At 51.1% G+C, this 25,379-nt stretch overlaps 59 non-coding genes and 1 pseudogene across 59 annotated transcripts; all 60 read right to left on the bottom strand.

Moving 5' to 3' along the window:
- Positions 1 to 308: 308 nt before the first annotated feature.
- On the bottom strand, positions 309 to 427 carry LOC141033539 (5S ribosomal RNA). The gene has a single exon (XR_012195377.1). It is a non-coding gene; the product is annotated as a 5S ribosomal RNA (ribosomal RNA).
- Positions 428 to 729: 302 nt separating this feature from the next.
- Positions 730 to 848, bottom strand: LOC141033578 (5S ribosomal RNA). The gene has a single exon (XR_012195414.1). It is a non-coding gene; the product is annotated as a 5S ribosomal RNA (ribosomal RNA).
- A 302-nt stretch (positions 849 to 1,150) lies between these two features.
- LOC141033589 (5S ribosomal RNA) lies at positions 1,151 to 1,269 on the bottom strand. The gene has a single exon (XR_012195425.1). It is a non-coding gene; the product is annotated as a 5S ribosomal RNA (ribosomal RNA).
- Positions 1,270 to 1,571: 302 nt separating this feature from the next.
- Positions 1,572 to 1,690, bottom strand: LOC141033601 (5S ribosomal RNA). The gene has a single exon (XR_012195436.1). It is a non-coding gene; the product is annotated as a 5S ribosomal RNA (ribosomal RNA).
- Positions 1,691 to 1,992: 302 nt separating this feature from the next.
- LOC141033612 (5S ribosomal RNA) lies at positions 1,993 to 2,111 on the bottom strand. The gene has a single exon (XR_012195447.1). It is a non-coding gene; the product is annotated as a 5S ribosomal RNA (ribosomal RNA).
- Positions 2,112 to 2,413: 302 nt separating this feature from the next.
- LOC141033545 (5S ribosomal RNA) lies at positions 2,414 to 2,532 on the bottom strand. Its single transcript, XR_012195383.1, has one exon. It is a non-coding gene; the product is annotated as a 5S ribosomal RNA (ribosomal RNA).
- A 302-nt stretch (positions 2,533 to 2,834) lies between these two features.
- On the bottom strand, positions 2,835 to 2,953 carry LOC141033556 (5S ribosomal RNA). The gene has a single exon (XR_012195394.1). It is a non-coding gene; the product is annotated as a 5S ribosomal RNA (ribosomal RNA).
- Positions 2,954 to 3,255: 302 nt separating this feature from the next.
- Positions 3,256 to 3,374, bottom strand: LOC141033568 (5S ribosomal RNA). Its single transcript, XR_012195405.1, has one exon. It is a non-coding gene; the product is annotated as a 5S ribosomal RNA (ribosomal RNA).
- A 302-nt stretch (positions 3,375 to 3,676) lies between these two features.
- LOC141033571 (5S ribosomal RNA) lies at positions 3,677 to 3,795 on the bottom strand. The gene has a single exon (XR_012195407.1). It is a non-coding gene; the product is annotated as a 5S ribosomal RNA (ribosomal RNA).
- A 302-nt stretch (positions 3,796 to 4,097) lies between these two features.
- On the bottom strand, positions 4,098 to 4,216 carry LOC141033572 (5S ribosomal RNA). The gene has a single exon (XR_012195408.1). It is a non-coding gene; the product is annotated as a 5S ribosomal RNA (ribosomal RNA).
- A 302-nt stretch (positions 4,217 to 4,518) lies between these two features.
- On the bottom strand, positions 4,519 to 4,637 carry LOC141033573 (5S ribosomal RNA). The gene has a single exon (XR_012195409.1). It is a non-coding gene; the product is annotated as a 5S ribosomal RNA (ribosomal RNA).
- A 302-nt stretch (positions 4,638 to 4,939) lies between these two features.
- Positions 4,940 to 5,058, bottom strand: LOC141033574 (5S ribosomal RNA). The gene has a single exon (XR_012195410.1). It is a non-coding gene; the product is annotated as a 5S ribosomal RNA (ribosomal RNA).
- Positions 5,059 to 5,360: 302 nt separating this feature from the next.
- LOC141033570 (5S ribosomal RNA) lies at positions 5,361 to 5,481 on the bottom strand (annotated as a pseudogene).
- Positions 5,482 to 5,782: 301 nt separating this feature from the next.
- On the bottom strand, positions 5,783 to 5,901 carry LOC141033575 (5S ribosomal RNA). The gene has a single exon (XR_012195411.1). It is a non-coding gene; the product is annotated as a 5S ribosomal RNA (ribosomal RNA).
- A 302-nt stretch (positions 5,902 to 6,203) lies between these two features.
- LOC141033576 (5S ribosomal RNA) lies at positions 6,204 to 6,322 on the bottom strand. Its single transcript, XR_012195412.1, has one exon. It is a non-coding gene; the product is annotated as a 5S ribosomal RNA (ribosomal RNA).
- A 302-nt stretch (positions 6,323 to 6,624) lies between these two features.
- On the bottom strand, positions 6,625 to 6,743 carry LOC141033577 (5S ribosomal RNA). The gene has a single exon (XR_012195413.1). It is a non-coding gene; the product is annotated as a 5S ribosomal RNA (ribosomal RNA).
- Positions 6,744 to 7,045: 302 nt separating this feature from the next.
- LOC141033579 (5S ribosomal RNA) lies at positions 7,046 to 7,164 on the bottom strand. Its single transcript, XR_012195415.1, has one exon. It is a non-coding gene; the product is annotated as a 5S ribosomal RNA (ribosomal RNA).
- A 302-nt stretch (positions 7,165 to 7,466) lies between these two features.
- LOC141033580 (5S ribosomal RNA) lies at positions 7,467 to 7,585 on the bottom strand. The gene has a single exon (XR_012195416.1). It is a non-coding gene; the product is annotated as a 5S ribosomal RNA (ribosomal RNA).
- A 302-nt stretch (positions 7,586 to 7,887) lies between these two features.
- LOC141033581 (5S ribosomal RNA) lies at positions 7,888 to 8,006 on the bottom strand. Its single transcript, XR_012195417.1, has one exon. It is a non-coding gene; the product is annotated as a 5S ribosomal RNA (ribosomal RNA).
- A 302-nt stretch (positions 8,007 to 8,308) lies between these two features.
- On the bottom strand, positions 8,309 to 8,427 carry LOC141033582 (5S ribosomal RNA). The gene has a single exon (XR_012195418.1). It is a non-coding gene; the product is annotated as a 5S ribosomal RNA (ribosomal RNA).
- Positions 8,428 to 8,729: 302 nt separating this feature from the next.
- LOC141033583 (5S ribosomal RNA) lies at positions 8,730 to 8,848 on the bottom strand. The gene has a single exon (XR_012195419.1). It is a non-coding gene; the product is annotated as a 5S ribosomal RNA (ribosomal RNA).
- Positions 8,849 to 9,150: 302 nt separating this feature from the next.
- LOC141033584 (5S ribosomal RNA) lies at positions 9,151 to 9,269 on the bottom strand. Its single transcript, XR_012195420.1, has one exon. It is a non-coding gene; the product is annotated as a 5S ribosomal RNA (ribosomal RNA).
- A 302-nt stretch (positions 9,270 to 9,571) lies between these two features.
- On the bottom strand, positions 9,572 to 9,690 carry LOC141033585 (5S ribosomal RNA). Its single transcript, XR_012195421.1, has one exon. It is a non-coding gene; the product is annotated as a 5S ribosomal RNA (ribosomal RNA).
- Positions 9,691 to 9,992: 302 nt separating this feature from the next.
- LOC141033586 (5S ribosomal RNA) lies at positions 9,993 to 10,111 on the bottom strand. Its single transcript, XR_012195422.1, has one exon. It is a non-coding gene; the product is annotated as a 5S ribosomal RNA (ribosomal RNA).
- A 302-nt stretch (positions 10,112 to 10,413) lies between these two features.
- Positions 10,414 to 10,532, bottom strand: LOC141033587 (5S ribosomal RNA). The gene has a single exon (XR_012195423.1). It is a non-coding gene; the product is annotated as a 5S ribosomal RNA (ribosomal RNA).
- A 302-nt stretch (positions 10,533 to 10,834) lies between these two features.
- On the bottom strand, positions 10,835 to 10,953 carry LOC141033588 (5S ribosomal RNA). The gene has a single exon (XR_012195424.1). It is a non-coding gene; the product is annotated as a 5S ribosomal RNA (ribosomal RNA).
- Positions 10,954 to 11,255: 302 nt separating this feature from the next.
- Positions 11,256 to 11,374, bottom strand: LOC141033590 (5S ribosomal RNA). The gene has a single exon (XR_012195426.1). It is a non-coding gene; the product is annotated as a 5S ribosomal RNA (ribosomal RNA).
- Positions 11,375 to 11,676: 302 nt separating this feature from the next.
- LOC141033591 (5S ribosomal RNA) lies at positions 11,677 to 11,795 on the bottom strand. Its single transcript, XR_012195427.1, has one exon. It is a non-coding gene; the product is annotated as a 5S ribosomal RNA (ribosomal RNA).
- A 302-nt stretch (positions 11,796 to 12,097) lies between these two features.
- Positions 12,098 to 12,216, bottom strand: LOC141033592 (5S ribosomal RNA). The gene has a single exon (XR_012195428.1). It is a non-coding gene; the product is annotated as a 5S ribosomal RNA (ribosomal RNA).
- Positions 12,217 to 12,518: 302 nt separating this feature from the next.
- Positions 12,519 to 12,637, bottom strand: LOC141033593 (5S ribosomal RNA). The gene has a single exon (XR_012195429.1). It is a non-coding gene; the product is annotated as a 5S ribosomal RNA (ribosomal RNA).
- Positions 12,638 to 12,939: 302 nt separating this feature from the next.
- Positions 12,940 to 13,058, bottom strand: LOC141033595 (5S ribosomal RNA). Its single transcript, XR_012195430.1, has one exon. It is a non-coding gene; the product is annotated as a 5S ribosomal RNA (ribosomal RNA).
- A 302-nt stretch (positions 13,059 to 13,360) lies between these two features.
- On the bottom strand, positions 13,361 to 13,479 carry LOC141033596 (5S ribosomal RNA). The gene has a single exon (XR_012195431.1). It is a non-coding gene; the product is annotated as a 5S ribosomal RNA (ribosomal RNA).
- Positions 13,480 to 13,781: 302 nt separating this feature from the next.
- Positions 13,782 to 13,900, bottom strand: LOC141033597 (5S ribosomal RNA). The gene has a single exon (XR_012195432.1). It is a non-coding gene; the product is annotated as a 5S ribosomal RNA (ribosomal RNA).
- Positions 13,901 to 14,202: 302 nt separating this feature from the next.
- Positions 14,203 to 14,321, bottom strand: LOC141033598 (5S ribosomal RNA). Its single transcript, XR_012195433.1, has one exon. It is a non-coding gene; the product is annotated as a 5S ribosomal RNA (ribosomal RNA).
- A 302-nt stretch (positions 14,322 to 14,623) lies between these two features.
- On the bottom strand, positions 14,624 to 14,742 carry LOC141033599 (5S ribosomal RNA). Its single transcript, XR_012195434.1, has one exon. It is a non-coding gene; the product is annotated as a 5S ribosomal RNA (ribosomal RNA).
- A 302-nt stretch (positions 14,743 to 15,044) lies between these two features.
- LOC141033600 (5S ribosomal RNA) lies at positions 15,045 to 15,163 on the bottom strand. Its single transcript, XR_012195435.1, has one exon. It is a non-coding gene; the product is annotated as a 5S ribosomal RNA (ribosomal RNA).
- Positions 15,164 to 15,465: 302 nt separating this feature from the next.
- Positions 15,466 to 15,584, bottom strand: LOC141033602 (5S ribosomal RNA). Its single transcript, XR_012195437.1, has one exon. It is a non-coding gene; the product is annotated as a 5S ribosomal RNA (ribosomal RNA).
- A 302-nt stretch (positions 15,585 to 15,886) lies between these two features.
- LOC141033603 (5S ribosomal RNA) lies at positions 15,887 to 16,005 on the bottom strand. Its single transcript, XR_012195438.1, has one exon. It is a non-coding gene; the product is annotated as a 5S ribosomal RNA (ribosomal RNA).
- A 259-nt stretch (positions 16,006 to 16,264) lies between these two features.
- Positions 16,265 to 16,383, bottom strand: LOC141033604 (5S ribosomal RNA). The gene has a single exon (XR_012195439.1). It is a non-coding gene; the product is annotated as a 5S ribosomal RNA (ribosomal RNA).
- Positions 16,384 to 16,685: 302 nt separating this feature from the next.
- LOC141033605 (5S ribosomal RNA) lies at positions 16,686 to 16,804 on the bottom strand. Its single transcript, XR_012195440.1, has one exon. It is a non-coding gene; the product is annotated as a 5S ribosomal RNA (ribosomal RNA).
- Positions 16,805 to 17,106: 302 nt separating this feature from the next.
- On the bottom strand, positions 17,107 to 17,225 carry LOC141033606 (5S ribosomal RNA). Its single transcript, XR_012195441.1, has one exon. It is a non-coding gene; the product is annotated as a 5S ribosomal RNA (ribosomal RNA).
- Positions 17,226 to 17,527: 302 nt separating this feature from the next.
- Positions 17,528 to 17,646, bottom strand: LOC141033607 (5S ribosomal RNA). Its single transcript, XR_012195442.1, has one exon. It is a non-coding gene; the product is annotated as a 5S ribosomal RNA (ribosomal RNA).
- Positions 17,647 to 17,948: 302 nt separating this feature from the next.
- On the bottom strand, positions 17,949 to 18,067 carry LOC141033608 (5S ribosomal RNA). Its single transcript, XR_012195443.1, has one exon. It is a non-coding gene; the product is annotated as a 5S ribosomal RNA (ribosomal RNA).
- Positions 18,068 to 18,369: 302 nt separating this feature from the next.
- LOC141033565 (5S ribosomal RNA) lies at positions 18,370 to 18,488 on the bottom strand. Its single transcript, XR_012195402.1, has one exon. It is a non-coding gene; the product is annotated as a 5S ribosomal RNA (ribosomal RNA).
- Positions 18,489 to 18,766: 278 nt separating this feature from the next.
- Positions 18,767 to 18,885, bottom strand: LOC141033609 (5S ribosomal RNA). Its single transcript, XR_012195444.1, has one exon. It is a non-coding gene; the product is annotated as a 5S ribosomal RNA (ribosomal RNA).
- Positions 18,886 to 19,187: 302 nt separating this feature from the next.
- LOC141033610 (5S ribosomal RNA) lies at positions 19,188 to 19,306 on the bottom strand. The gene has a single exon (XR_012195445.1). It is a non-coding gene; the product is annotated as a 5S ribosomal RNA (ribosomal RNA).
- A 302-nt stretch (positions 19,307 to 19,608) lies between these two features.
- Positions 19,609 to 19,727, bottom strand: LOC141033611 (5S ribosomal RNA). The gene has a single exon (XR_012195446.1). It is a non-coding gene; the product is annotated as a 5S ribosomal RNA (ribosomal RNA).
- A 302-nt stretch (positions 19,728 to 20,029) lies between these two features.
- LOC141033613 (5S ribosomal RNA) lies at positions 20,030 to 20,148 on the bottom strand. The gene has a single exon (XR_012195448.1). It is a non-coding gene; the product is annotated as a 5S ribosomal RNA (ribosomal RNA).
- Positions 20,149 to 20,450: 302 nt separating this feature from the next.
- On the bottom strand, positions 20,451 to 20,569 carry LOC141033614 (5S ribosomal RNA). Its single transcript, XR_012195449.1, has one exon. It is a non-coding gene; the product is annotated as a 5S ribosomal RNA (ribosomal RNA).
- A 305-nt stretch (positions 20,570 to 20,874) lies between these two features.
- On the bottom strand, positions 20,875 to 20,993 carry LOC141033615 (5S ribosomal RNA). Its single transcript, XR_012195450.1, has one exon. It is a non-coding gene; the product is annotated as a 5S ribosomal RNA (ribosomal RNA).
- Positions 20,994 to 21,294: 301 nt separating this feature from the next.
- On the bottom strand, positions 21,295 to 21,413 carry LOC141033616 (5S ribosomal RNA). Its single transcript, XR_012195451.1, has one exon. It is a non-coding gene; the product is annotated as a 5S ribosomal RNA (ribosomal RNA).
- A 301-nt stretch (positions 21,414 to 21,714) lies between these two features.
- Positions 21,715 to 21,833, bottom strand: LOC141033617 (5S ribosomal RNA). The gene has a single exon (XR_012195452.1). It is a non-coding gene; the product is annotated as a 5S ribosomal RNA (ribosomal RNA).
- A 301-nt stretch (positions 21,834 to 22,134) lies between these two features.
- Positions 22,135 to 22,253, bottom strand: LOC141033540 (5S ribosomal RNA). The gene has a single exon (XR_012195378.1). It is a non-coding gene; the product is annotated as a 5S ribosomal RNA (ribosomal RNA).
- Positions 22,254 to 22,555: 302 nt separating this feature from the next.
- On the bottom strand, positions 22,556 to 22,674 carry LOC141033541 (5S ribosomal RNA). Its single transcript, XR_012195379.1, has one exon. It is a non-coding gene; the product is annotated as a 5S ribosomal RNA (ribosomal RNA).
- Positions 22,675 to 22,976: 302 nt separating this feature from the next.
- Positions 22,977 to 23,094, bottom strand: LOC141033567 (5S ribosomal RNA). The gene has a single exon (XR_012195404.1). It is a non-coding gene; the product is annotated as a 5S ribosomal RNA (ribosomal RNA).
- A 301-nt stretch (positions 23,095 to 23,395) lies between these two features.
- LOC141033564 (5S ribosomal RNA) lies at positions 23,396 to 23,513 on the bottom strand. Its single transcript, XR_012195401.1, has one exon. It is a non-coding gene; the product is annotated as a 5S ribosomal RNA (ribosomal RNA).
- A 301-nt stretch (positions 23,514 to 23,814) lies between these two features.
- On the bottom strand, positions 23,815 to 23,933 carry LOC141033542 (5S ribosomal RNA). The gene has a single exon (XR_012195380.1). It is a non-coding gene; the product is annotated as a 5S ribosomal RNA (ribosomal RNA).
- A 301-nt stretch (positions 23,934 to 24,234) lies between these two features.
- LOC141033543 (5S ribosomal RNA) lies at positions 24,235 to 24,353 on the bottom strand. The gene has a single exon (XR_012195381.1). It is a non-coding gene; the product is annotated as a 5S ribosomal RNA (ribosomal RNA).
- Positions 24,354 to 24,655: 302 nt separating this feature from the next.
- LOC141033544 (5S ribosomal RNA) lies at positions 24,656 to 24,774 on the bottom strand. The gene has a single exon (XR_012195382.1). It is a non-coding gene; the product is annotated as a 5S ribosomal RNA (ribosomal RNA).
- Positions 24,775 to 25,076: 302 nt separating this feature from the next.
- Positions 25,077 to 25,195, bottom strand: LOC141033546 (5S ribosomal RNA). The gene has a single exon (XR_012195384.1). It is a non-coding gene; the product is annotated as a 5S ribosomal RNA (ribosomal RNA).
- Between the last annotated feature and the right edge of the window lie 184 nt (positions 25,196 to 25,379).

Genomic DNA, 25,379 nt, shown 5'->3' on the forward strand with positions numbered 1-25,379 from the left:
CATCCGACATGTTACCCCCGTCTTCGTCCCTTATGCTTGCCCCTCCCAGCTCCACTACACACACGATTGCACATTCCTTTGGCCGCTCCCGCTCAACTACGGAGACGAGTTTTACCACGGTTCAACCGCACCAGTGCCTATTTACCATGGTTTCGACCCCTTTCAGAACACGCTTGCCGCCGCTAGACGCGTGAATAATGAGCAGCGAGCTAAAACTTACCGTAAACGTGCAAAATAATAAAACGTGCTAAACATACGTCTGCGCTCGTGCGTTTTGTTTTGCACGCGGTGCAAAACAAATTAAAAAGGGAATGCAACACGAGGACTTCCCAGGAGGTCACCCATCCTAGTACTACTCTCGCCCAAGCACGCTTAACTTCGGAGTTCTGATGGGATCCGGTGCTTTAGTGCTGGTATGATCGCATCCGACATGTTACCCCCGTCTTCGTCCCTTATGCTTGCCCCTCCCAGCTCCACTACACACACGATTGCACATTCCTTTGGCCGCTCCCGCTCAACTACGGAGACGAGTTTTACCACGGTTCAACCGCACCAGTGCCTATTTACCATGGTTTCGACCCCTTTCAGAACACGCTTGCCGCCGCTAGACGCGTGAATAATGAGCAGCGAGCTAAAACTTACCGTAAACGTGCAAAATAATAAAACGTGCTAAACATACGTCGCGCTCGTGCGTTTTGTTTTGCACGCGGTGCAAAACAAATTAAAAAGGGAATGCAACACGAGGACTTCCCAGGAGGTCACCCATCCTAGTACTACTCTCGCCCAAGCACGCTTAACTTCGGAGTTCTGATGGGATCCGGTGCTTTAGTGCTGGTATGATCGCATCCGACATGTTACCCCCGTCTTCGTCCCTTATGCTTGCCCCTCCCAGCTCCACTACACACACGATTGCACATTCCTTTGGCCGCTCCCGCTCAACTACGGAGACGAGTTTTACCACGGTTCAACCGCACCAGTGCCTATTTACCATGGTTTCGACCCCTTTCAGAACACGCTTGCCGCCGCTAGACGCGTGAATAATGAGCAGCGAGCTAAAACTTACCGTAAACGTGCAAAATAATAAAACGTGCTAAACATACGTCGCGCTCGTGCGTTTTGTTTTGCACGCGGTGCAAAACAAATTAAAAAGGGAATGCAACACGAGGACTTCCCAGGAGGTCACCCATCCTAGTACTACTCTCGCCCAAGCACGCTTAACTTCGGAGTTCTGATGGGATCCGGTGCTTTAGTGCTGGTATGATCGCATCCGACATGTTACCCCCGTCTTCGTCCCTTATGCTTGCCCCTCCCAGCTCCACTACACACACGATTGCACATTCCTTTGGCCGCTCCCGCTCAACTACGGAGACGAGTTTTACCACGGTTCAACCGCACCAGTGCCTATTTACCATGGTTTCGACCCCTTTCAGAACACGCTTGCCGCCGCTAGACGCGTGAATAATGAGCAGCGAGCTAAAACTTACCGTAAACGTGCAAAATAATAAAACGTGCTAAACATACGTCGCGCTCGTGCGTTTTGTTTTGCACGCGGTGCAAAACAAATTAAAAAGGGAATGCAACACGAGGACTTCCCAGGAGGTCACCCATCCTAGTACTACTCTCGCCCAAGCACGCTTAACTTCGGAGTTCTGATGGGATCCGGTGCTTTAGTGCTGGTATGATCGCATCCGACATGTTACCCCCGTCTTCGTCCCTTATGCTTGCCCCTCCCAGCTCCACTACACACACGATTGCACATTCCTTTGGCCGCTCCCGCTCAACTACGGAGACGAGTTTTACCACGGTTCAACCGCACCAGTGCCTATTTACCATGGTTTCGACCCCTTTCAGAACACGCTTGCCGCCGCTAGACGCGTGAATAATGAGCAGCGAGCTAAAACTTACCGTAAACGTGCAAAATAATAAAACGTGCTAAACATACGTCGCGCTCGTGCGTTTTGTTTTGCACGCGGTGCAAAACAAATTAAAAAGGGAATGCAACACGAGGACTTCCCAGGAGGTCACCCATCCTAGTACTACTCTCGCCCAAGCACGCTTAACTTCGGAGTTCTGATGGGATCCGGTGCTTTAGTGCTGGTATGATCGCATCCGACATGTTACCCCCGTCTTCGTCCCTTATGCTTGCCCCTCCCAGCTCCACTACACACACGATTGCACATTCCTTTGGCCGCTCCCGCTCAACTACGGAGACGAGTTTTACCACGGTTCAACCGCACCAGTGCCTATTTACCATGGTTTCGACCCCTTTCAGAACACGCTTGCCGCCGCTAGACGCGTGAATAATGAGCAGCGAGCTAAAACTTACCGTAAACGTGCAAAATAATAAAACGTGCTAAACATACGTCGCGCTCGTGCGTTTTGTTTTGCACGCGGTGCAAAACAAATTAAAAAGGGAATGCAACACGAGGACTTCCCAGGAGGTCACCCATCCTAGTACTACTCTCGCCCAAGCACGCTTAACTTCGGAGTTCTGATGGGATCCGGTGCTTTAGTGCTGGTATGATCGCATCCGACATGTTACCCCCGTCTTCGTCCCTTATGCTTGCCCCTCCCAGCTCCACTACACACACGATTGCACATTCCTTTGGCCGCTCCCGCTCAACTACGGAGACGAGTTTTACCACGGTTCAACCGCACCAGTGCCTATTTACCATGGTTTCGACCCCTTTCAGAACACGCTTGCCGCCGCTAGACGCGTGAATAATGAGCAGCGAGCTAAAACTTACCGTAAACGTGCAAAATAATAAAACGTGCTAAACATACGTCGCGCTCGTGCGTTTTGTTTTGCACGCGGTGCAAAACAAATTAAAAAGGGAATGCAACACGAGGACTTCCCAGGAGGTCACCCATCCTAGTACTACTCTCGCCCAAGCACGCTTAACTTCGGAGTTCTGATGGGATCCGGTGCTTTAGTGCTGGTATGATCGCATCCGACATGTTACCCCCGTCTTCGTCCCTTATGCTTGCCCCTCCCAGCTCCACTACACACACGATTGCACATTCCTTTGGCCGCTCCCGCTCAACTACGGAGACGAGTTTTACCACGGTTCAACCGCACCAGTGCCTATTTACCATGGTTTCGACCCCTTTCAGAACACGCTTGCCGCCGCTAGACGCGTGAATAATGAGCAGCGAGCTAAAACTTACCGTAAACGTGCAAAATAATAAAACGTGCTAAACATACGTCGCGCTCGTGCGTTTTGTTTTGCACGCGGTGCAAAACAAATTAAAAAGGGAATGCAACACGAGGACTTCCCAGGAGGTCACCCATCCTAGTACTACTCTCGCCCAAGCACGCTTAACTTCGGAGTTCTGATGGGATCCGGTGCTTTAGTGCTGGTATGATCGCATCCGACATGTTACCCCCGTCTTCGTCCCTTATGCTTGCCCCTCCCAGCTCCACTACACACACGATTGCACATTCCTTTGGCCGCTCCCGCTCAACTACGGAGACGAGTTTTACCACGGTTCAACCGCACCAGTGCCTATTTACCATGGTTTCGACCCCTTTCAGAACACGCTTGCCGCCGCTAGACGCGTGAATAATGAGCAGCGAGCTAAAACTTACCGTAAACGTGCAAAATAATAAAACGTGCTAAACATACGTCGCGCTCGTGCGTTTTGTTTTGCACGCGGTGCAAAACAAATTAAAAAGGGAATGCAACACGAGGACTTCCCAGGAGGTCACCCATCCTAGTACTACTCTCGCCCAAGCACGCTTAACTTCGGAGTTCTGATGGGATCCGGTGCTTTAGTGCTGGTATGATCGCATCCGACATGTTACCCCCGTCTTCGTCCCTTATGCTTGCCCCTCCCAGCTCCACTACACACACGATTGCACATTCCTTTGGCCGCTCCCGCTCAACTACGGAGACGAGTTTTACCACGGTTCAACCGCACCAGTGCCTATTTACCATGGTTTCGACCCCTTTCAGAACACGCTTGCCGCCGCTAGACGCGTGAATAATGAGCAGCGAGCTAAAACTTACCGTAAACGTGCAAAATAATAAAACGTGCTAAACATACGTCGCGCTCGTGCGTTTTGTTTTGCACGCGGTGCAAAACAAATTAAAAAGGGAATGCAACACGAGGACTTCCCAGGAGGTCACCCATCCTAGTACTACTCTCGCCCAAGCACGCTTAACTTCGGAGTTCTGATGGGATCCGGTGCTTTAGTGCTGGTATGATCGCATCCGACATGTTACCCCCGTCTTCGTCCCTTATGCTTGCCCCTCCCAGCTCCACTACACACACGATTGCACATTCCTTTGGCCGCTCCCGCTCAACTACGGAGACGAGTTTTACCACGGTTCAACCGCACCAGTGCCTATTTACCATGGTTTCGACCCCTTTCAGAACACGCTTGCCGCCGCTAGACGCGTGAATAATGAGCAGCGAGCTAAAACTTACCGTAAACGTGCAAAATAATAAAACGTGCTAAACATACGTCGCGCTCGTGCGTTTTGTTTTGCACGCGGTGCAAAACAAATGAAAAAGGGAATGCAACACGAGGACTTCCCAGGAGGTCACCCATCCTAGTACTACTCTCGCCCAAGCACGCTTAACTTCGGAGTTCTGATGGGATCCGGTGCTTTAGTGCTGGTATGATCGCATCCGACATGTTACCCCCGTCTTCGTCCCTTATGCTTGCCCCTCCCAGCTCCACTACACACACGATTGCACATTCCTTTGGCCGCTCCCGCTCAACTACGGAGACGAGTTTTACCACGGTTCAACCGCACCAGTGCCTATTTACCATGGTTTCGACCCCTTTCAGAACACGCTTGCCGCCGCTAGACGCGTGAATAATGAGCAGCGAGCTAAAACTTACCGTAAACGTGCAAAATAATAAAACGTGCTAAACATACGTCGCGCTCGTGCGTTTTGTTTTGCACGCGGTGCAAAACAAATGAAAAAGGGAATGCAACACGAGGACTTCCCAGGAGGTCACCCATCCTAGTACTACTCTCGCCCAAGCACGCTTAACTTCGGAGTTCTGATGGGATCCGGTGCTTTAGTGCTGGTATGATCGCATCCGACATGTTACCCCCGTCTTCGTCCCTTATGCTTGCCCCTCCCAGCTCCACTACACACACGATTGCACATTCCTTTGGCCGCTCCCGCTCAACTACGGAGACGAGTTTTACCACGGTTCAACCGCACCAGTGCCTATTTACCATGGTTTCGACCCCTTTCAGAACACGCTTGCCGCCGCTAGACGCGTGAATAATGAGCAGCGAGCTAAAACTTACCGTAAACGTGCAAAATAATAAAACGTGCTAAACATACGTCGCGCTCGTGCGTTTTGTTTTGCACGCGGTGCAAAACAAATTAAAAAGGGAATGCAACACGAGGACTTCCCAGGAGGTCACCCATCCTAGTACTACTCTCGCCCAAGCACGCTTAACTTCGGAGATCAGCCGCTTAAGGCTTTGTGACGTGCTTGGTATGATCGCATCGACATGTTACCCCCGTCTTCGTCCCTTATGCTTGCCCCTCCCAGCTCCACTACACACACGATTGCACATTCCTTTGGCCGCTCCCGCTCAACTACGGAGACGAGTTTTACCACGGTTCAACCGCACCAGTGCCTATTTACCATGGTTTCGACCCCTTTCAGAACACGCTTGCCGCCGCTAGACGCGTGAATAATGAGCAGCGAGCTAAAACTTACCGTAAACGTGCAAAATAATAAAACGTGCTAAACATACGTCGCGCTCGTGCGTTTTGTTTTGCACGCGGTGCAAAACAAATTAAAAAGGGAATGCAACACGAGGACTTCCCAGGAGGTCACCCATCCTAGTACTACTCTCGCCCAAGCACGCTTAACTTCGGAGTTCTGATGGGATCCGGTGCTTTAGTGCTGGTATGATCGCATCCGACATGTTACCCCCGTCTTCGTCCCTTATGCTTGCCCCTCCCAGCTCCACTACACACACGATTGCACATTCCTTTGGCCGCTCCCGCTCAACTACGGAGACGAGTTTTACCACGGTTCAACCGCACCAGTGCCTATTTACCATGGTTTCGACCCCTTTCAGAACACGCTTGCCGCCGCTAGACGCGTGAATAATGAGCAGCGAGCTAAAACTTACCGTAAACGTGCAAAATAATAAAACGTGCTAAACATACGTCGCGCTCGTGCGTTTTGTTTTGCACGCGGTGCAAAACAAATTAAAAAGGGAATGCAACACGAGGACTTCCCAGGAGGTCACCCATCCTAGTACTACTCTCGCCCAAGCACGCTTAACTTCGGAGTTCTGATGGGATCCGGTGCTTTAGTGCTGGTATGATCGCATCCGACATGTTACCCCCGTCTTCGTCCCTTATGCTTGCCCCTCCCAGCTCCACTACACACACGATTGCACATTCCTTTGGCCGCTCCCGCTCAACTACGGAGACGAGTTTTACCACGGTTCAACCGCACCAGTGCCTATTTACCATGGTTTCGACCCCTTTCAGAACACGCTTGCCGCCGCTAGACGCGTGAATAATGAGCAGCGAGCTAAAACTTACCGTAAACGTGCAAAATAATAAAACGTGCTAAACATACGTCGCGCTCGTGCGTTTTGTTTTGCACGCGGTGCAAAACAAATTAAAAAGGGAATGCAACACGAGGACTTCCCAGGAGGTCACCCATCCTAGTACTACTCTCGCCCAAGCACGCTTAACTTCGGAGTTCTGATGGGATCCGGTGCTTTAGTGCTGGTATGATCGCATCCGACATGTTACCCCCGTCTTCGTCCCTTATGCTTGCCCCTCCCAGCTCCACTACACACACGATTGCACATTCCTTTGGCCGCTCCCGCTCAACTACGGAGACGAGTTTTACCACGGTTCAACCGCACCAGTGCCTATTTACCATGGTTTCGACCCCTTTCAGAACACGCTTGCCGCCGCTAGACGCGTGAATAATGAGCAGCGAGCTAAAACTTACCGTAAACGTGCAAAATAATAAAACGTGCTAAACATACGTCGCGCTCGTGCGTTTTGTTTTGCACGCGGTGCAAAACAAATTAAAAAGGGAATGCAACACGAGGACTTCCCAGGAGGTCACCCATCCTAGTACTACTCTCGCCCAAGCACGCTTAACTTCGGAGTTCTGATGGGATCCGGTGCTTTAGTGCTGGTATGATCGCATCCGACATGTTACCCCCGTCTTCGTCCCTTATGCTTGCCCCTCCCAGCTCCACTACACACACGATTGCACATTCCTTTGGCCGCTCCCGCTCAACTACGGAGACGAGTTTTACCACGGTTCAACCGCACCAGTGCCTATTTACCATGGTTTCGACCCCTTTCAGAACACGCTTGCCGCCGCTAGACGCGTGAATAATGAGCAGCGAGCTAAAACTTACCGTAAACGTGCAAAATAATAAAACGTGCTAAACATACGTCGCGCTCGTGCGTTTTGTTTTGCACGCGGTGCAAAACAAATTAAAAAGGGAATGCAACACGAGGACTTCCCAGGAGGTCACCCATCCTAGTACTACTCTCGCCCAAGCACGCTTAACTTCGGAGTTCTGATGGGATCCGGTGCTTTAGTGCTGGTATGATCGCATCCGACATGTTACCCCCGTCTTCGTCCCTTATGCTTGCCCCTCCCAGCTCCACTACACACACGATTGCACATTCCTTTGGCCGCTCCCGCTCAACTACGGAGACGAGTTTTACCACGGTTCAACCGCACCAGTGCCTATTTACCATGGTTTCGACCCCTTTCAGAACACGCTTGCCGCCGCTAGACGCGTGAATAATGAGCAGCGAGCTAAAACTTACCGTAAACGTGCAAAATAATAAAACGTGCTAAACATACGTCGCGCTCGTGCGTTTTGTTTTGCACGCGGTGCAAAACAAATTAAAAAGGGAATGCAACACGAGGACTTCCCAGGAGGTCACCCATCCTAGTACTACTCTCGCCCAAGCACGCTTAACTTCGGAGTTCTGATGGGATCCGGTGCTTTAGTGCTGGTATGATCGCATCCGACATGTTACCCCCGTCTTCGTCCCTTATGCTTGCCCCTCCCAGCTCCACTACACACACGATTGCACATTCCTTTGGCCGCTCCCGCTCAACTACGGAGACGAGTTTTACCACGGTTCAACCGCACCAGTGCCTATTTACCATGGTTTCGACCCCTTTCAGAACACGCTTGCCGCCGCTAGACGCGTGAATAATGAGCAGCGAGCTAAAACTTACCGTAAACGTGCAAAATAATAAAACGTGCTAAACATACGTCGCGCTCGTGCGTTTTGTTTTGCACGCGGTGCAAAACAAATTAAAAAGGGAATGCAACACGAGGACTTCCCAGGAGGTCACCCATCCTAGTACTACTCTCGCCCAAGCACGCTTAACTTCGGAGTTCTGATGGGATCCGGTGCTTTAGTGCTGGTATGATCGCATCCGACATGTTACCCCCGTCTTCGTCCCTTATGCTTGCCCCTCCCAGCTCCACTACACACACGATTGCACATTCCTTTGGCCGCTCCCGCTCAACTACGGAGACGAGTTTTACCACGGTTCAACCGCACCAGTGCCTATTTACCATGGTTTCGACCCCTTTCAGAACACGCTTGCCGCCGCTAGACGCGTGAATAATGAGCAGCGAGCTAAAACTTACCGTAAACGTGCAAAATAATAAAACGTGCTAAACATACGTCGCGCTCGTGCGTTTTGTTTTGCACGCGGTGCAAAACAAATTAAAAAGGGAATGCAACACGAGGACTTCCCAGGAGGTCACCCATCCTAGTACTACTCTCGCCCAAGCACGCTTAACTTCGGAGTTCTGATGGGATCCGGTGCTTTAGTGCTGGTATGATCGCATCCGACATGTTACCCCCGTCTTCGTCCCTTATGCTTGCCCCTCCCAGCTCCACTACACACACGATTGCACATTCCTTTGGCCGCTCCCGCTCAACTACGGAGACGAGTTTTACCACGGTTCAACCGCACCAGTGCCTATTTACCATGGTTTCGACCCCTTTCAGAACACGCTTGCCGCCGCTAGACGCGTGAATAATGAGCAGCGAGCTAAAACTTACCGTAAACGTGCAAAATAATAAAACGTGCTAAACATACGTCGCGCTCGTGCGTTTTGTTTTGCACGCGGTGCAAAACAAATTAAAAAGGGAATGCAACACGAGGACTTCCCAGGAGGTCACCCATCCTAGTACTACTCTCGCCCAAGCACGCTTAACTTCGGAGTTCTGATGGGATCCGGTGCTTTAGTGCTGGTATGATCGCATCCGACATGTTACCCCCGTCTTCGTCCCTTATGCTTGCCCCTCCCAGCTCCACTACACACACGATTGCACATTCCTTTGGCCGCTCCCGCTCAACTACGGAGACGAGTTTTACCACGGTTCAACCGCACCAGTGCCTATTTACCATGGTTTCGACCCCTTTCAGAACACGCTTGCCGCCGCTAGACGCGTGAATAATGAGCAGCGAGCTAAAACTTACCGTAAACGTGCAAAATAATAAAACGTGCTAAACATACGTCGCGCTCGTGCGTTTTGTTTTGCACGCGGTGCAAAACAAATTAAAAAGGGAATGCAACACGAGGACTTCCCAGGAGGTCACCCATCCTAGTACTACTCTCGCCCAAGCACGCTTAACTTCGGAGTTCTGATGGGATCCGGTGCTTTAGTGCTGGTATGATCGCATCCGACATGTTACCCCCGTCTTCGTCCCTTATGCTTGCCCCTCCCAGCTCCACTACACACACGATTGCACATTCCTTTGGCCGCTCCCGCTCAACTACGGAGACGAGTTTTACCACGGTTCAACCGCACCAGTGCCTATTTACCATGGTTTCGACCCCTTTCAGAACACGCTTGCCGCCGCTAGACGCGTGAATAATGAGCAGCGAGCTAAAACTTACCGTAAACGTGCAAAATAATAAAACGTGCTAAACATACGTCGCGCTCGTGCGTTTTGTTTTGCACGCGGTGCAAAACAAATTAAAAAGGGAATGCAACACGAGGACTTCCCAGGAGGTCACCCATCCTAGTACTACTCTCGCCCAAGCACGCTTAACTTCGGAGTTCTGATGGGATCCGGTGCTTTAGTGCTGGTATGATCGCATCCGACATGTTACCCCCGTCTTCGTCCCTTATGCTTGCCCCTCCCAGCTCCACTACACACACGATTGCACATTCCTTTGGCCGCTCCCGCTCAACTACGGAGACGAGTTTTACCACGGTTCAACCGCACCAGTGCCTATTTACCATGGTTTCGACCCCTTTCAGAACACGCTTGCCGCCGCTAGACGCGTGAATAATGAGCAGCGAGCTAAAACTTACCGTAAACGTGCAAAATAATAAAACGTGCTAAACATACGTCGCGCTCGTGCGTTTTGTTTTGCACGCGGTGCAAAACAAATTAAAAAGGGAATGCAACACGAGGACTTCCCAGGAGGTCACCCATCCTAGTACTACTCTCGCCCAAGCACGCTTAACTTCGGAGTTCTGATGGGATCCGGTGCTTTAGTGCTGGTATGATCGCATCCGACATGTTACCCCCGTCTTCGTCCCTTATGCTTGCCCCTCCCAGCTCCACTACACACACGATTGCACATTCCTTTGGCCGCTCCCGCTCAACTACGGAGACGAGTTTTACCACGGTTCAACCGCACCAGTGCCTATTTACCATGGTTTCGACCCCTTTCAGAACACGCTTGCCGCCGCTAGACGCGTGAATAATGAGCAGCGAGCTAAAACTTACCGTAAACGTGCAAAATAATAAAACGTGCTAAACATACGTCGCGCTCGTGCGTTTTGTTTTGCACGCGGTGCAAAACAAATTAAAAAGGGAATGCAACACGAGGACTTCCCAGGAGGTCACCCATCCTAGTACTACTCTCGCCCAAGCACGCTTAACTTCGGAGTTCTGATGGGATCCGGTGCTTTAGTGCTGGTATGATCGCATCCGACATGTTACCCCCGTCTTCGTCCCTTATGCTTGCCCCTCCCAGCTCCACTACACACACGATTGCACATTCCTTTGGCCGCTCCCGCTCAACTACGGAGACGAGTTTTACCACGGTTCAACCGCACCAGTGCCTATTTACCATGGTTTCGACCCCTTTCAGAACACGCTTGCCGCCGCTAGACGCGTGAATAATGAGCAGCGAGCTAAAACTTACCGTAAACGTGCAAAATAATAAAACGTGCTAAACATACGTCGCGCTCGTGCGTTTTGTTTTGCACGCGGTGCAAAACAAATTAAAAAGGGAATGCAACACGAGGACTTCCCAGGAGGTCACCCATCCTAGTACTACTCTCGCCCAAGCACGCTTAACTTCGGAGTTCTGATGGGATCCGGTGCTTTAGTGCTGGTATGATCGCATCCGACATGTTACCCCCGTCTTCGTCCCTTATGCTTGCCCCTCCCAGCTCCACTACACACACGATTGCACATTCCTTTGGCCGCTCCCGCTCAACTACGGAGACGAGTTTTACCACGGTTCAACCGCACCAGTGCCTATTTACCATGGTTTCGACCCCTTTCAGAACACGCTTGCCGCCGCTAGACGCGTGAATAATGAGCAGCGAGCTAAAACTTACCGTAAACGTGCAAAATAATAAAACGTGCTAAACATACGTCGCGCTCGTGCGTTTTGTTTTGCACGCGGTGCAAAACAAATTAAAAAGGGAATGCAACACGAGGACTTCCCAGGAGGTCACCCATCCTAGTACTACTCTCGCCCAAGCACGCTTAACTTCGGAGTTCTGATGGGATCCGGTGCTTTAGTGCTGGTATGATCGCATCCGACATGTTACCCCCGTCTTCGTCCCTTATGCTTGCCCCTCCCAGCTCCACTACACACACGATTGCACATTCCTTTGGCCGCTCCCGCTCAACTACGGAGACGAGTTTTACCACGGTTCAACCGCACCAGTGCCTATTTACCATGGTTTCGACCCCTTTCAGAACACGCTTGCCGCCGCTAGACGCGTGAATAATGAGCAGCGAGCTAAAACTTACCGTAAACGTGCAAAATAATAAAACGTGCTAAACATACGTCGCGCTCGTGCGTTTTGTTTTGCACGCGGTGCAAAACAAATTAAAAAGGGAATGCAACACGAGGACTTCCCAGGAGGTCACCCATCCTAGTACTACTCTCGCCCAAGCACGCTTAACTTCGGAGTTCTGATGGGATCCGGTGCTTTAGTGCTGGTATGATCGCATCCGACATGTTACCCCCGTCTTCGTCCCTTATGCTTGCCCCTCCCAGCTCCACTACACACACGATTGCACATTCCTTTGGCCGCTCCCGCTCAACTACGGAGACGAGTTTTACCACGGTTCAACCGCACCAGTGCCTATTTACCATGGTTTCGACCCCTTTCAGAACACGCTTGCCGCCGCTAGACGCGTGAATAATGAGCAGCGAGCTAAAACTTACCGTAAACGTGCAAAATAATAAAACGTGCTAAACATACGTCGCGCTCGTGCGTTTTGTTTTGCACGCGGTGCAAAACAAATTAAAAAGGGAATGCAACACGAGGACTTCCCAGGAGGTCACCCATCCTAGTACTACTCTCGCCCAAGCACGCTTAACTTCGGAGTTCTGATGGGATCCGGTGCTTTAGTGCTGGTATGATCGCATCCGACATGTTACCCCCGTCTTCGTCCCTTATGCTTGCCCCTCCCAGCTCCACTACACACACGATTGCACATTCCTTTGGCCGCTCCCGCTCAACTACGGAGACGAGTTTTACCACGGTTCAACCGCACCAGTGCCTATTTACCATGGTTTCGACCCCTTTCAGAACACGCTTGCCGCCGCTAGACGCGTGAATAATGAGCAGCGAGCTAAAACTTACCGTAAACGTGCAAAATAATAAAACGTGCTAAACATACGTCGCGCTCGTGCGTTTTGTTTTGCACGCGGTGCAAAACAAATTAAAAAGGGAATGCAACACGAGGACTTCCCAGGAGGTCACCCATCCTAGTACTACTCTCGCCCAAGCACGCTTAACTTCGGAGTTCTGATGGGATCCGGTGCTTTAGTGCTGGTATGATCGCATCCGACATGTTACCCCCGTCTTCGTCCCTTATGCTTGCCCCTCCCAGCTCCACTACACACACGATTGCACATTCCTTTGGCCGCTCCCGCTCAACTACGGAGACGAGTTTTACCACGGTTCAACCGCACCAGTGCCTATTTACCATGGTTTCGACCCCTTTCAGAACACGCTTGCCGCCGCTAGACGCGTGAATAATGAGCAGCGAGCTAAAACTTACCGTAAACGTGCAAAATAATAAAACGTGCTAAACATACGTCGCGCTCGTGCGTTTTGTTTTGCACGCGGTGCAAAACAAATTAAAAAGGGAATGCAACACGAGGACTTCCCAGGAGGTCACCCATCCTAGTACTACTCTCGCCCAAGCACGCTTAACTTCGGAGTTCTGATGGGATCCGGTGCTTTAGTGCTGGTATGATCGCATCCGACATGTTACCCCCGTCTTCGTCCCTTATGCTTGCCCCTCCCAGCTCCACTACACACACGATTGCACATTCCTTTGGCCGCTCCCGCTCAACTACGGAGACGAGTTTTACCACGGTTCAACCGCACCAGTGCCTATTTACCATGGTTTCGACCCCTTTCAGAACACGCTTGCCGCCGCTAGACGCGTGAATAATGAGCAGCGAGCTAAAACTTACCGTAAACGTGCAAAATAATAAAACGTGCTAAACATACGTCGCGCTCGTGCGTTTTGTTTTGCACGCGGTGCAAAACAAATTAAAAAGGGAATGCAACACGAGGACTTCCCAGGAGGTCACCCATCCTAGTACTACTCTCGCCCAAGCACGCTTAACTTCGGAGTTCTGATGGGATCCGGTGCTTTAGTGCTGGTATGATCGCATCCGACATGTTACCCCCGTCTTCGTCCCTTATGCTTGCCCCTCCCAGCTCCACTACACACACGATTGCACATTCCTTTGGCCGCTCCCGCTCAACTACGGAGACGAGTTTTACCACGGTTCAACCGCACCAGTGCCTATTTACCATGGTTTCGACCCCTTTCAGAACACGCTTGCCGCCGCTAGACGCGTGAATAATGAGCAGCGAGCTAAAACTTACCGTAAACGTGCAAAATAATAAAACGTGCTAAACATACGTCGCGCTCGTGCGTTTTGTTTTGCACGCGGTGCAAAACAAATTAAAAAGGGAATGCAACACGAGGACTTCCCAGGAGGTCACCCATCCTAGTACTACTCTCGCCCAAGCACGCTTAACTTCGGAGTTCTGATGGGATCCGGTGCTTTAGTGCTGGTATGATCGCATCCGACATGTTACCCCCGTCTTCGTCCCTTATGCTTGCCCCTCCCAGCTCCACTACACACACGATTGCACATTCCTTTGGCCGCTCCCGCTCAACTACGGAGACGAGTTTTACCACGGTTCAACCGCACCAGTGCCTATTTACCATGGTTTCGACCCCTTTCAGAACACGCTTGCCGCCGCTAGACGCGTGAATAATGAGCAGCGAGCTAAAACTTACCGTAAACGTGCAAAATAATAAAACGTGCTAAACATACGTCGCGCTCGTGCGTTTTGTTTTGCACGCGGTGCAAAACAAATTAAAAAGGGAATGCAACACGAGGACTTCCCAGGAGGTCACCCATCCTAGTACTACTCTCGCCCAAGCACGCTTAACTTCGGAGTTCTGATGGGATCCGGTGCTTTAGTGCTGGTATGATCGCATCCGACATGTTACCCCCGTCTTCGTCCCTTATGCTTGCCCCTCCCAGCTCCACTACACACACGATTGCACATTCCTTTGGCCGCTCCCGCTCAACTACGGAGACGAGTTTTACCACGGTTCAACCGCACCAGTGCCTATTTACCATGGTTTCGACCCCTTTCAGAACACGCTTGCCGCCGCTAGACGCGTGAATAATGAGCAGCGAGCTAAAACTTACCGTAAACGTGCAAAATAATAAAACGTGCTAAACATACGTCGCGCTCGTGCGTTTTGTTTTGCACGCGGTGCAAAACAAATTAAAAAGGGAATGCAACACGAGGACTTCCCAGGAGGTCACCCATCCTAGTACTACTCTCGCCCAAGCACGCTTAACTTCGGAGTTCTGATGGGATCCGGTGCTTTAGTGCTGGTATGATCGCATCCGACATGTTACCCCCGTCTTCGTCCCTTATGCTTGCCCCTCCCAGCTCCACTACACACACGATTGCACATTCCTTTGGCCGCTCCCGCTCAACTACGGAGACGAGTTTTACCACGGTTCAACCGCACCAGTGCCTATTTACCATGGTTTCGACCCCTTTCAGAACACGCTTGCCGCCGCTAGACGCGTGAATAATGAGCAGCGAGCTAAAACTTACCGTAAACGTGCAAAATAATAAAACGTGCTAAACATACGTCGCGCTCGTGCGTTTTGTTTTGCACGCGGTGCAAAACAAATTAAAAAGGGAATGCAACACGAGGACTTCCCAGGAGGTCACCCATCCTAGTACTACTCTCGCCCAAGCACGCTTAACTTCGGAGTTCTGATGGGATCCGGTGCTTTAGTGCTGGTATGATCGCATCCGACATGTTACCCCCGTCTTCGTCCCTTATGCTTGCCCCTCCCAGCTCCACTACACACACGATTGCACATTCCTTTGGCCGCTCCCGCTCAACTACGGAGACGAGTTTTACCACGGTTCAACCGCACCAGTGCCTATTTACCATGGTTTCGACCCCTTTCAGAACACGCTTGCCGCCGCTAGACGCGTGAATAATGAGCAGCGAGCTAAAACTTACCGTAAACGTGCAAAATAATAAAACGTGCTAAACATACGTCGCGCTCGTGCGTTTTGTTTTGCACGCGGTGCAAAACAAATTAAAAAGGGAATGCAACACGAGGACTTCCCAGGAGGTCACCCATCCTAGTACTACTCTCGCCCAAGCACGCTTAACTTCGGAGTTCTGATGGGATCCGGTGCTTTAGTGCTGGTATGATCGCATCCGACATGTTACCCCCGTCTTCGTCCCTTATGCTTGCCCCTCCCAGCTCCACTACACACACGATTGCACATTCCTTTGGCCGCTCCCGCTCAACTACGGAGACGAGTTTTACCACGGTTCAACCGCACCAGTGCCTATTTACCATGGTTTCGACCCCTTTCAGAACACGCTTGCCGCCGCTAGACGCGTGAATAATGAGCAGCGAGCTAAAACTTACCGTAAACGTGCAAAATAATAAAACGTGCTAAACAAATTAAAAAGGGAATGCAACACGAGGACTTCCCAGGAGGTCACCCATCCTAGTACTACTCTCGCCCAAGCACGCTTAACTTCGGAGTTCTGATGGGATCCGGTGCTTTAGTGCTGGTATGATCGCATCCGACATGTTACCCCCGTCTTCGTCCCTTATGCTTGCCCCTCCCAGCTCCACTACACACACGATTGCACATTCCTTTGGCCGCTCCCGCTCAACTACGGAGACGAGTTTTACCACGGTTCAACCGCACCAGTGCCTATTTACCATGGTTTCGACCCCTTTCAGAACACGCTTGCCGCCGCTAGACGCGTGAATAATGAGCAGCGAGCTAAAACTTACCGTAAACGTGCAAAATAATAAAACGTGCTAAACATACGTCGCGCTCGTGCGTTTTGTTTTGCACGCGGTGCAAAACAAATTAAAAAGGGAATGCAACACGAGGACTTCCCAGGAGGTCACCCATCCTAGTACTACTCTCGCCCAAGCACGCTTAACTTCGGAGTTCTGATGGGATCCGGTGCTTTAGTGCTGGTATGATCGCATCCGACATGTTACCCCCGTCTTCGTCCCTTATGCTTGCCCCTCCCAGCTCCACTACACACACGATTGCACATTCCTTTGGCCGCTCCCGCTCAACTACGGAGACGAGTTTTACCACGGTTCAACCGCACCAGTGCCTATTTACCATGGTTTCGACCCCTTTCAGAACACGCTTGCCGCCGCTAGACGCGTGAATAATGAGCAGCGAGCTAAAACTTACCGTAAACGTGCAAAATAATAAAACGTGCTAAACATACGTCGCGCTCGTGCGTTTTGTTTTGCACGCGGTGCAAAACAAATTAAAAAGGGAATGCAACACGAGGACTTCCCAGGAGGTCACCCATCCTAGTACTACTCTCGCCCAAGCACGCTTAACTTCGGAGTTCTGATGGGATCCGGTGCTTTAGTGCTGGTATGATCGCATCCGACATGTTACCCCCGTCTTCGTCCCTTATGCTTGCCCCTCCCAGCTCCACTACACACACGATTGCACATTCCTTTGGCCGCTCCCGCTCAACTACGGAGACGAGTTTTACCACGGTTCAACCGCACCAGTGCCTATTTACCATGGTTTCGACCCCTTTCAGAACACGCTTGCCGCCGCTAGACGCGTGAATAATGAGCAGCGAGCTAAAACTTACCGTAAACGTGCAAAATAATAAAACGTGCTAAACATACGTCGCGCTCGTGCGTTTTGTTTTGCACGCGGTGCAAAACAAATTAAAAAGGGAATGCAACACGAGGACTTCCCAGGAGGTCACCCATCCTAGTACTACTCTCGCCCAAGCACGCTTAACTTCGGAGTTCTGATGGGATCCGGTGCTTTAGTGCTGGTATGATCGCATCCGACATGTTACCCCCGTCTTCGTCCCTTATGCTTGCCCCTCCCAGCTCCACTACACACACGATTGCACATTCCTTTGGCCGCTCCCGCTCAACTACGGAGACGAGTTTTACCACGGTTCAACCGCACCAGTGCCTATTTACCATGGTTTCGACCCCTTTCAGAACACGCTTGCCGCCGCTAGACGCGTGAATAATGAGCAGCGAGCTAAAACTTACCGTAAACGTGCAAAATAATAAAACGTGCTAAACATACGTCGCGCTCGTGCGTTTTGTTTTGCACGCGGTGCAAAACAAATTAAAAAGGGAATGCAACACGAGGACTTCCCAGGAGGTCACCCATCCTAGTACTACTCTCGCCCAAGCACGCTTAACTTCGGAGTTCTGATGGGATCCGGTGCTTTAGTGCTGGTATGATCGCATCCGACATGTTACCCCCGTCTTCGTCCCTTATGCTTGCCCCTCCCAGCTCCACTACACACACGATTGCACATTCCTTTGGCCGCTCCCGCTCAACTACGGAGACGAGTTTTACCACGGTTCAACCGCACCAGTGCCTATTTACCATGGTTTCGACCCCTTTCAGAACACGCTTGCCGCCGCTAGACGCGTGAATAATGAGCAGCGAGCTAAAACTTACCGTAAACGTGCAAAATAATAAAACGTGCTAAACATACGTCGCGCTCGTGCGTTTTGTTTTGCACGCGGTGCAAAACAAATTAAAAAGGGAATGCAACACGAGGACTTCCCAGGAGGTCACCCATCCTAGTACTACTCTCGCCCAAGCACGCTTAACTTCGGAGTTCTGATGGGATCCGATGCTTTAGTGCTGGTATGATCGCATCCGACATGTTACCCCCGTCTTCGTCCCTTATGCTTGCCCCTCCCAGCTCCACTACACACACGATTGCACATTCCTTTGGCCGCTCCCGCTCAACTACGGAGACGAGTTTTACCACGGTTCAACCGCACCAGTGCCTATTTACCATGGTTTCGACCCCTTTCAGAACACGCTTGCCGCCGCTAGACGCGTGAATAATGAGCAGCGAGCTAAAACTTACCGTAAACGTGCAAAATAATAAAACGTGCTAAACATACGTCGCGCTCGTGCGTTAATTAAAAAGGGAATGCAACACGAGGACTTCCCAGGAGGTCACCCATCCTAGTACTACTCTCGCCCAAGCACGCTTAACTTCGGAGTTCTGATGGGATCCGGTGCTTTAGTGCTGGTATGATCGCATCCGACATGTTACCCCCGTCTTCGTCCCTTATGCTTGCCCCTCCCAGCTCCACTACACACACGATTGCACATTCCTTTGGCCGCTCCCGCTCAACTACGGAGACGAGTTTTACCACGGTTCAACCGCACCAGTGCCTATTTACCATGGTTTCGACCCCTTTCAGAACACGCTTGCCGCCGCTAGACGCGTGAATAATGAGCAGCGAGCTAAAACTTACCGTAAACGTGCAAAATAATAAAACGTGCTAAACATACGTCGCGCTCGTGCGTTTTGTTTTGCACGCGGTGCAAAACAAATTAAAAAGGGAATGCAACACGAGGACTTCCCAGGAGGTCACCCATCCTAGTACTACTCTCGCCCAAGCACGCTTAACTTCGGAGTTCTGATGGGATCCGGTGCTTTAGTGCTGGTATGATCGCATCCGACATGTTACCCCCGTCTTCGTCCCTTATGCTTGCCCCTCCCAGCTCCACTACACACACGATTGCACATTCCTTTGGCCGCTCCCGCTCAACTACGGAGACGAGTTTTACCACGGTTCAACCGCACCAGTGCCTATTTACCATGGTTTCGACCCCTTTCAGAACACGCTTGCCGCCGCTAGACGCGTGAATAATGAGCAGCGAGCTAAAACTTACCGTAAACGTGCAAAATAATAAAACGTGCTAAACATACGTCGCGCTCGTGCGTTTTGTTTTGCACGCGGTGCAAAACAAATTAAAAAGGGAATGCAACACGAGGACTTCCCAGGAGGTCACCCATCCTAGTACTACTCTCGCCCAAGCACGCTTAACTTCGGAGTTCTGATGGGATCCGGTGCTTTAGTGCTGGTATGATCGCATCCGACATGTTACCCCCGTCTTCGTCCCTTATGCTTGCCCCTCCCAGCTCCACTACACACACGATTGCACATTCCTTTGGCCGCTCCCGCTCAACTACGGAGACGAGTTTTACCACGGTTCAACCGCACCAGTGCCTATTTACCATGGTTTCGACCCCTTTCAGAACACGCTTGCCGCCGCTAGACGCGTGAATAATGAGCAGCGAGCTAAAACTTACCGTAAACGTGCAAAATAATAAAACGTGCTAAACATACGTCGCGCTCGTGCGTTTTGTTTTGCACGCGGTGCAAAACAAATTAAAAAGGGAATGCAACACGAGGACTTCCCAGGAGGTCACCCATCCTAGTACTACTCTCGCCCAAGCACGCTTAACTTCGGAGTTCTGATGGGATCCGGTGCTTTAGTGCTGGTATGATCGCATCCGACATGTTACCCCCGTCTTCGTCCCTTATGCTTGCCCCTCCCAGCTCCACTACACACACGATTGCACATTCCTTTGGCCGCTCCCGCTCAACTACGGAGACGAGTTTTACCACGGTTCAACCGCACCAGTGCCTATTTACCATGGTTTCGACCCCTTTCAGAACACGCTTGCCGCCGCTAGATGCGTGAATAATGAGCAGCGAGCTAAAACTTACCGTAAACGTGCAAAATAATAAAACGTGCTAAACATACGTCGCGCTCGTGCGTTTTGTTTTGCACGCGGTGCAAAACAAATTAAAAAGGGAATGCAACACGAGGACTTCCCAGGAGGTCACCCATCCTAGTACTACTCTCGCCCAAGCACGCTTAACTTCGGAGTTCTGATGGGATCCGGTGCTTTAGTGCTGGTATGATCGCATCCGACATGTTACCCCCGTCTTCGTCCCTTATGCTTGCCCCTCCCAGCTCCACTACACACACGATTGCACATTCCTTTGGCCGCTCCCCCCGCTCAACTACGGAGACGAGTTTTACCACGGTTCAACCGCACCAGTGCCTATTTACCATGGTTTCGACCCCTTTCAGAACACGCTTGCCGCCGCTAGACGCGTGAATAATGAGCAGCGAGCTAAAACTTACCGTAAACGTGCAAAATAATAAGACGTGCTAAACATACGTCGCGCTCGTGCGTTTTGTTTTGCACGCGGTGCAAAACAAATTAAAAAGGGAATGCAACACGAGGACTTCCCAGGAGGTCACCCATCCTAGTACTACTCTCGCCCAAGCACGCTTAACTTCGGAGTTCTGATGGGATCCGGTGCTTTAGTGCTGGTATGATCGCATCCGACATGTTACCCCCGTCTTCGTCCCTTATGCTTGCCCCTCCCAGCTCCACTACACACACGATTGCACATTCCTTTGGCCGCTCCCGCTCAACTACGGAGACGAGTTTTACCACGGTTCAACCGCACCAGTGCCTATTTACCATGGTTTCGACCCCTTTCAGAACACGCTTGCCGCCGCTAGACGCGTGAATAATGAGCAGCGAGCTAAAACTTACCGTAAACGTGCAAAATAATAAGACGTGCTAACATACGTCGCGCTCGTGCGTTTTGTTTTGCACGCGGTGCAAAACAAATTAAAAAGGGAATGCAACACGAGGACTTCCCAGGAGGTCACCCATCCTAGTACTACTCTCGCCCAAGCACGCTTAACTTCGGAGTTCTGATGGGATCCGGTGCTTTAGTGCTGGTATGATCGCATCCGACATGTTACCCCCGTCTTCGTCCCTTATGCTTGCCCCTCCCAGCTCCACTACACACACGATTGCACATTCCTTTGGCCGCTCCCGCTCAACTACGGAGACGAGTTTTACACGGTTCAACCGCACCAGTGCCTATTTACCATGGTTTCGACCCCTTCAGAACACGCTTGCCGCCGCTAGACGCGTGAATAATGAGCAGGCGAGCTAAAACTTACCGTAAACGTGCAAAATAATAAGACGTGCTAAACATACGTCGCGCTCGTGCGTTTTGTTTTGCACGCGGTGCAAAACAAATTAAAAAGGGAATGCAACACGAGGACTTCCCAGGAGGTCACCCATCCTAGTACTACTCTCGCCCAAGCACGCTTAACTTCGGAGTTCTGATGGGATCCGGTGCTTTAGTGCTGGTATGATCGCATCCGACATGTTACCCCCGTCTTCGTCCCTTATGCTTGCCCCTCCCAGCTCCACTACACACACGATTGCACATTCCTTTGGCCGCTCCCGCTCAACTACGGAGACGAGTTTACCACGGTTCAACCGCACCAGTGCCTATTTACCATGGTTTCGACCCCTTTCAGAACACGCTTGCCGCCGCTAGACGCGTGAATAATGAGCAGCGAGCTAAAACTTACCGTAAACGTGCAAAATAATAAGACGTGCTAAACATACGTCGCGCTCGTGCGTTTTGTTTTGCACGCGGTGCAAAACAAATTAAAAAGGGAATGCAACACGAGGACTTCCCAGGAGGTCACCCATCCTAGTACTACTCTCGCCCAAGCACGCTTAACTTCGGAGTTCTGATGGGATCCGGTGCTTTAGTGCTGGTATGATCGCATCCGACATGTTACCCCCGTCTTCGTCCCTTATGCTTGCCCCTCCCAGCTCCACTACACACACGATTGCACATTCCTTTGGCCGCTCCCGCTCAACTACGGAGACGAGTTTTACCACGGTTCAACCGCACCAGTGCCTATTTACCATGGTTTCGACCCCTTTCAGAACACGCTTGCCGCCGCTAGACGCGTGAATAATGAGCAGCGAGCTAAAACTTACCGTAAACGTGCAAAATAATAAGACGTGCTAAACATACGTCGCGCTCGTGCGTTTTGTTTTGCACGCGGTGCAAAACAAATTAAAAAGGGAATGCAACACGAGGACTTCCCAGGAGGTCACCCATCCTAGTACTACTCTCGCCCAAGCACGCTTAACTTCGGAGTTCTGATGGGATCCGGTGCTTTAGTGCTGGTATGATCGCATCCGACATGTTACCCCCGTCTTCGTCCCTTATGCTTGCCCCTCCCAGCTCCACTACACACACGATTGCACATTCCTTTGGCCGCTCCCGCTCAACTACGGAGACGAGTTTTACCACGGTTCAACCGCACCAGTGCCTATTTACCATGGTTTCGACCCCTTTCAGAACACGCTTGCCGCCGCTAGACGCGTGAATAATGAGCAGCGAGCTAAAACTTACCGTAAACGTGCAAAATAATAAGACGTGCTAAACATACGTCGCGCTCGTGCGTTTTGTTTTGCACGCGGTGCAAAACAAATTAAAAAGGGAATGCAACACGAGGACTTCCAGGAGGTCACCCATCCTAGTACTACTCTCGCCCAAGCACGCTTAACTTCGGAGTTCTGATGGGATCCGGTGCTTTAGTGCTGGTATGATCGCATCCGACATGTTACCCCGTCTTCGTCCCTTATGCTTGCCCCTCCCAGCTCCACTACACACACGATTGCACATTCCTTTGGCCGCTCCCGCTCAACTACGGAGACGAGTTTTACCACGGTTCAACCGCACCAGTGCCTATTTACCATGGTTTCGACCCCTTTCAGAACACGCTTGCCGCCGCTAGACGCGTGAATAATGAGCAGCGAGCTAAAACTTACCGTAAACGTGCAAAATAATAAGACGTGCTAAACATACGTCGCGCTCGTGCGTTTTGTTTTGCACGCGGTGCAAAACAAATTAAAAAGGGAATGCAACACGAGACTTCCCAGGAGGTCACCCATCCTAGTACTACTCTCGCCCAAGCACGCTTAACTTCGGAGTTCTGATGGGATCCGGTGCTTTAGTGCTGGTATGATCGCATCCGACATGTTACCCCCGTCTTCGTCCCTTATGCTTGCCCCTCCCAGCTCCACTACACACACGATTGCACATTCCTTTGGCGCTCCCGCTCAACTACGGAGACGAGTTTTACCACGGTTCAACCGCACCAGTGCCTATTTACCATGGTTTCGACCCCTTTCAGAACACGCTTGCCGCCGCTAGACGCGTGAATAATGAGCAGCGAGCTAAAACTTACCGTAAACGTGCAAAATAATAAGACGTGCTAAACATACGTCGCGCTCGTGCGTTTTGTTTTGCACGCGGTGCAAAACAAATTAAAAAGGGAATGCAACACGAGGACTTCCCAGGAGGTCACCCATCCTAGTACTACTCTCGCCCAAGCACGCTTAACTTCGGAGTTCTGATGGGATCCGGTGCTTTAGTGCTGGTATGATCGCATCCGACATGTTACCCCCGTCTTCGTCCCTTATGCTTGCCCCTCCAGCTCCACTACACACACGATTGCACATTCCTTTGGCCGCTCCCGCTCAACTACGGAGACGAGTTTTACCACGGTTCAACCGCACCAGTGCCTATTTACCATGGTTTCGACCCCTTTCAGAACACGCTTGCCGCCGCTAGACGCGTGAATAATGAGCAGCGAGCTAAAACTTACCGTAAACGTGCAAAATAATAAGACGTGCTAAACATACGTCGCGCTCGTGCGTTTTGTTTTGCACGCGGTGCAAAACAAATTAAAAAGGGAATGCAACACGAGGACTTCCCAGGAGGTCACCCATCCTAGTACTACTCTCGCCCAAGCACGCTTAACTTCGGAGTTCTGATGGGATCCGGTGCTTTAGTGCTGGTATGATCGCATCCGACATGTTACCCCCGTCTTCGTCCCTTATGCTTGCCCCTCCCAGCTCCACTACACACACGATTGCACATTCCTTTGGCCGCTCCCGCTCAACTACGGAGACGAGTTTTACCACGGTTCAACCGCACCAGTGCCTATTTACCATGGTTTCGACCCCTTTCAGAACACGCTTGCCGCCGCTAGACGCGTGAATAATGAGCAGCGAGCTAAAACTTACCGTAAACGTGCAAAATAATAAAACGTGCTAAACATACGTCGCGCTCGTGCGTTTTGTTTTGCACGCGGTGCAAAACAAATTAAAAAGGGAATGCAACACGAGGACTTCCCAGGAGGTCACCCATCCTAGTACTACTCTCGCCCAAGCACGCTTAACTTCGGAGTTCTGATGGGATCCGGTGCTTTAGTGCTGGTATGATCGCATCCGACATGTTACCCCCGTCTTCGTCCCTTATGCTTGCCCCTCCCAGCTCCACTACACACACGATTGCACATTCCTTTGGCCGCTCCCGCTCAACTACGGAGACGAGTTTTACCACGGTTCAACCGCACCAGTGCCTATTTACCATGGTTTCGACCCCTTTCAGAACACGCTTGCCGCCGCTAGACGCGTGAATAATGAGCAGCGAGCTAAAACTTACCGTAAACGTGCAAAATAATAAAACGTGCTAAACATACGTCGCGCTCGTGCGTTTTGTTTTGCACGCGGTGCAAAACAAATTAAAAAGGGAATGCAACACGAGGACTTCCCAGGAGGTCACCCATCCTAGTACTACTCTCGCCCAAGCACGCTTAACTTCGGAGTTCTGATGGGATCCGGTGCTTTAGTGCTGGTATGATCGCATCCGACATGTTACCCCCGTCTTCGTCCCTTATGCTTGCCCCTCCCAGCTCCACTACACACACGATTGCACATTCCTTTGGCCGCTCCCGCTCAACTACGGAGACGAGTTTTACCACGGTTCAACCGCACCAGTGCCTATTTACCATGGTTTCGACCCCTTTCAGAACACGCTCGCCGCCGCTAGACG

The sequence above is a fragment of the Aegilops tauschii genome, unplaced genomic scaffold (assembly GCF_002575655.3).
Source record: "Aegilops tauschii subsp. strangulata cultivar AL8/78 unplaced genomic scaffold, Aet v6.0 ptg000695l_obj, whole genome shotgun sequence".
NCBI classification, from domain to species: domain Eukaryota; kingdom Viridiplantae; phylum Streptophyta; class Magnoliopsida; order Poales; family Poaceae; genus Aegilops; species Aegilops tauschii.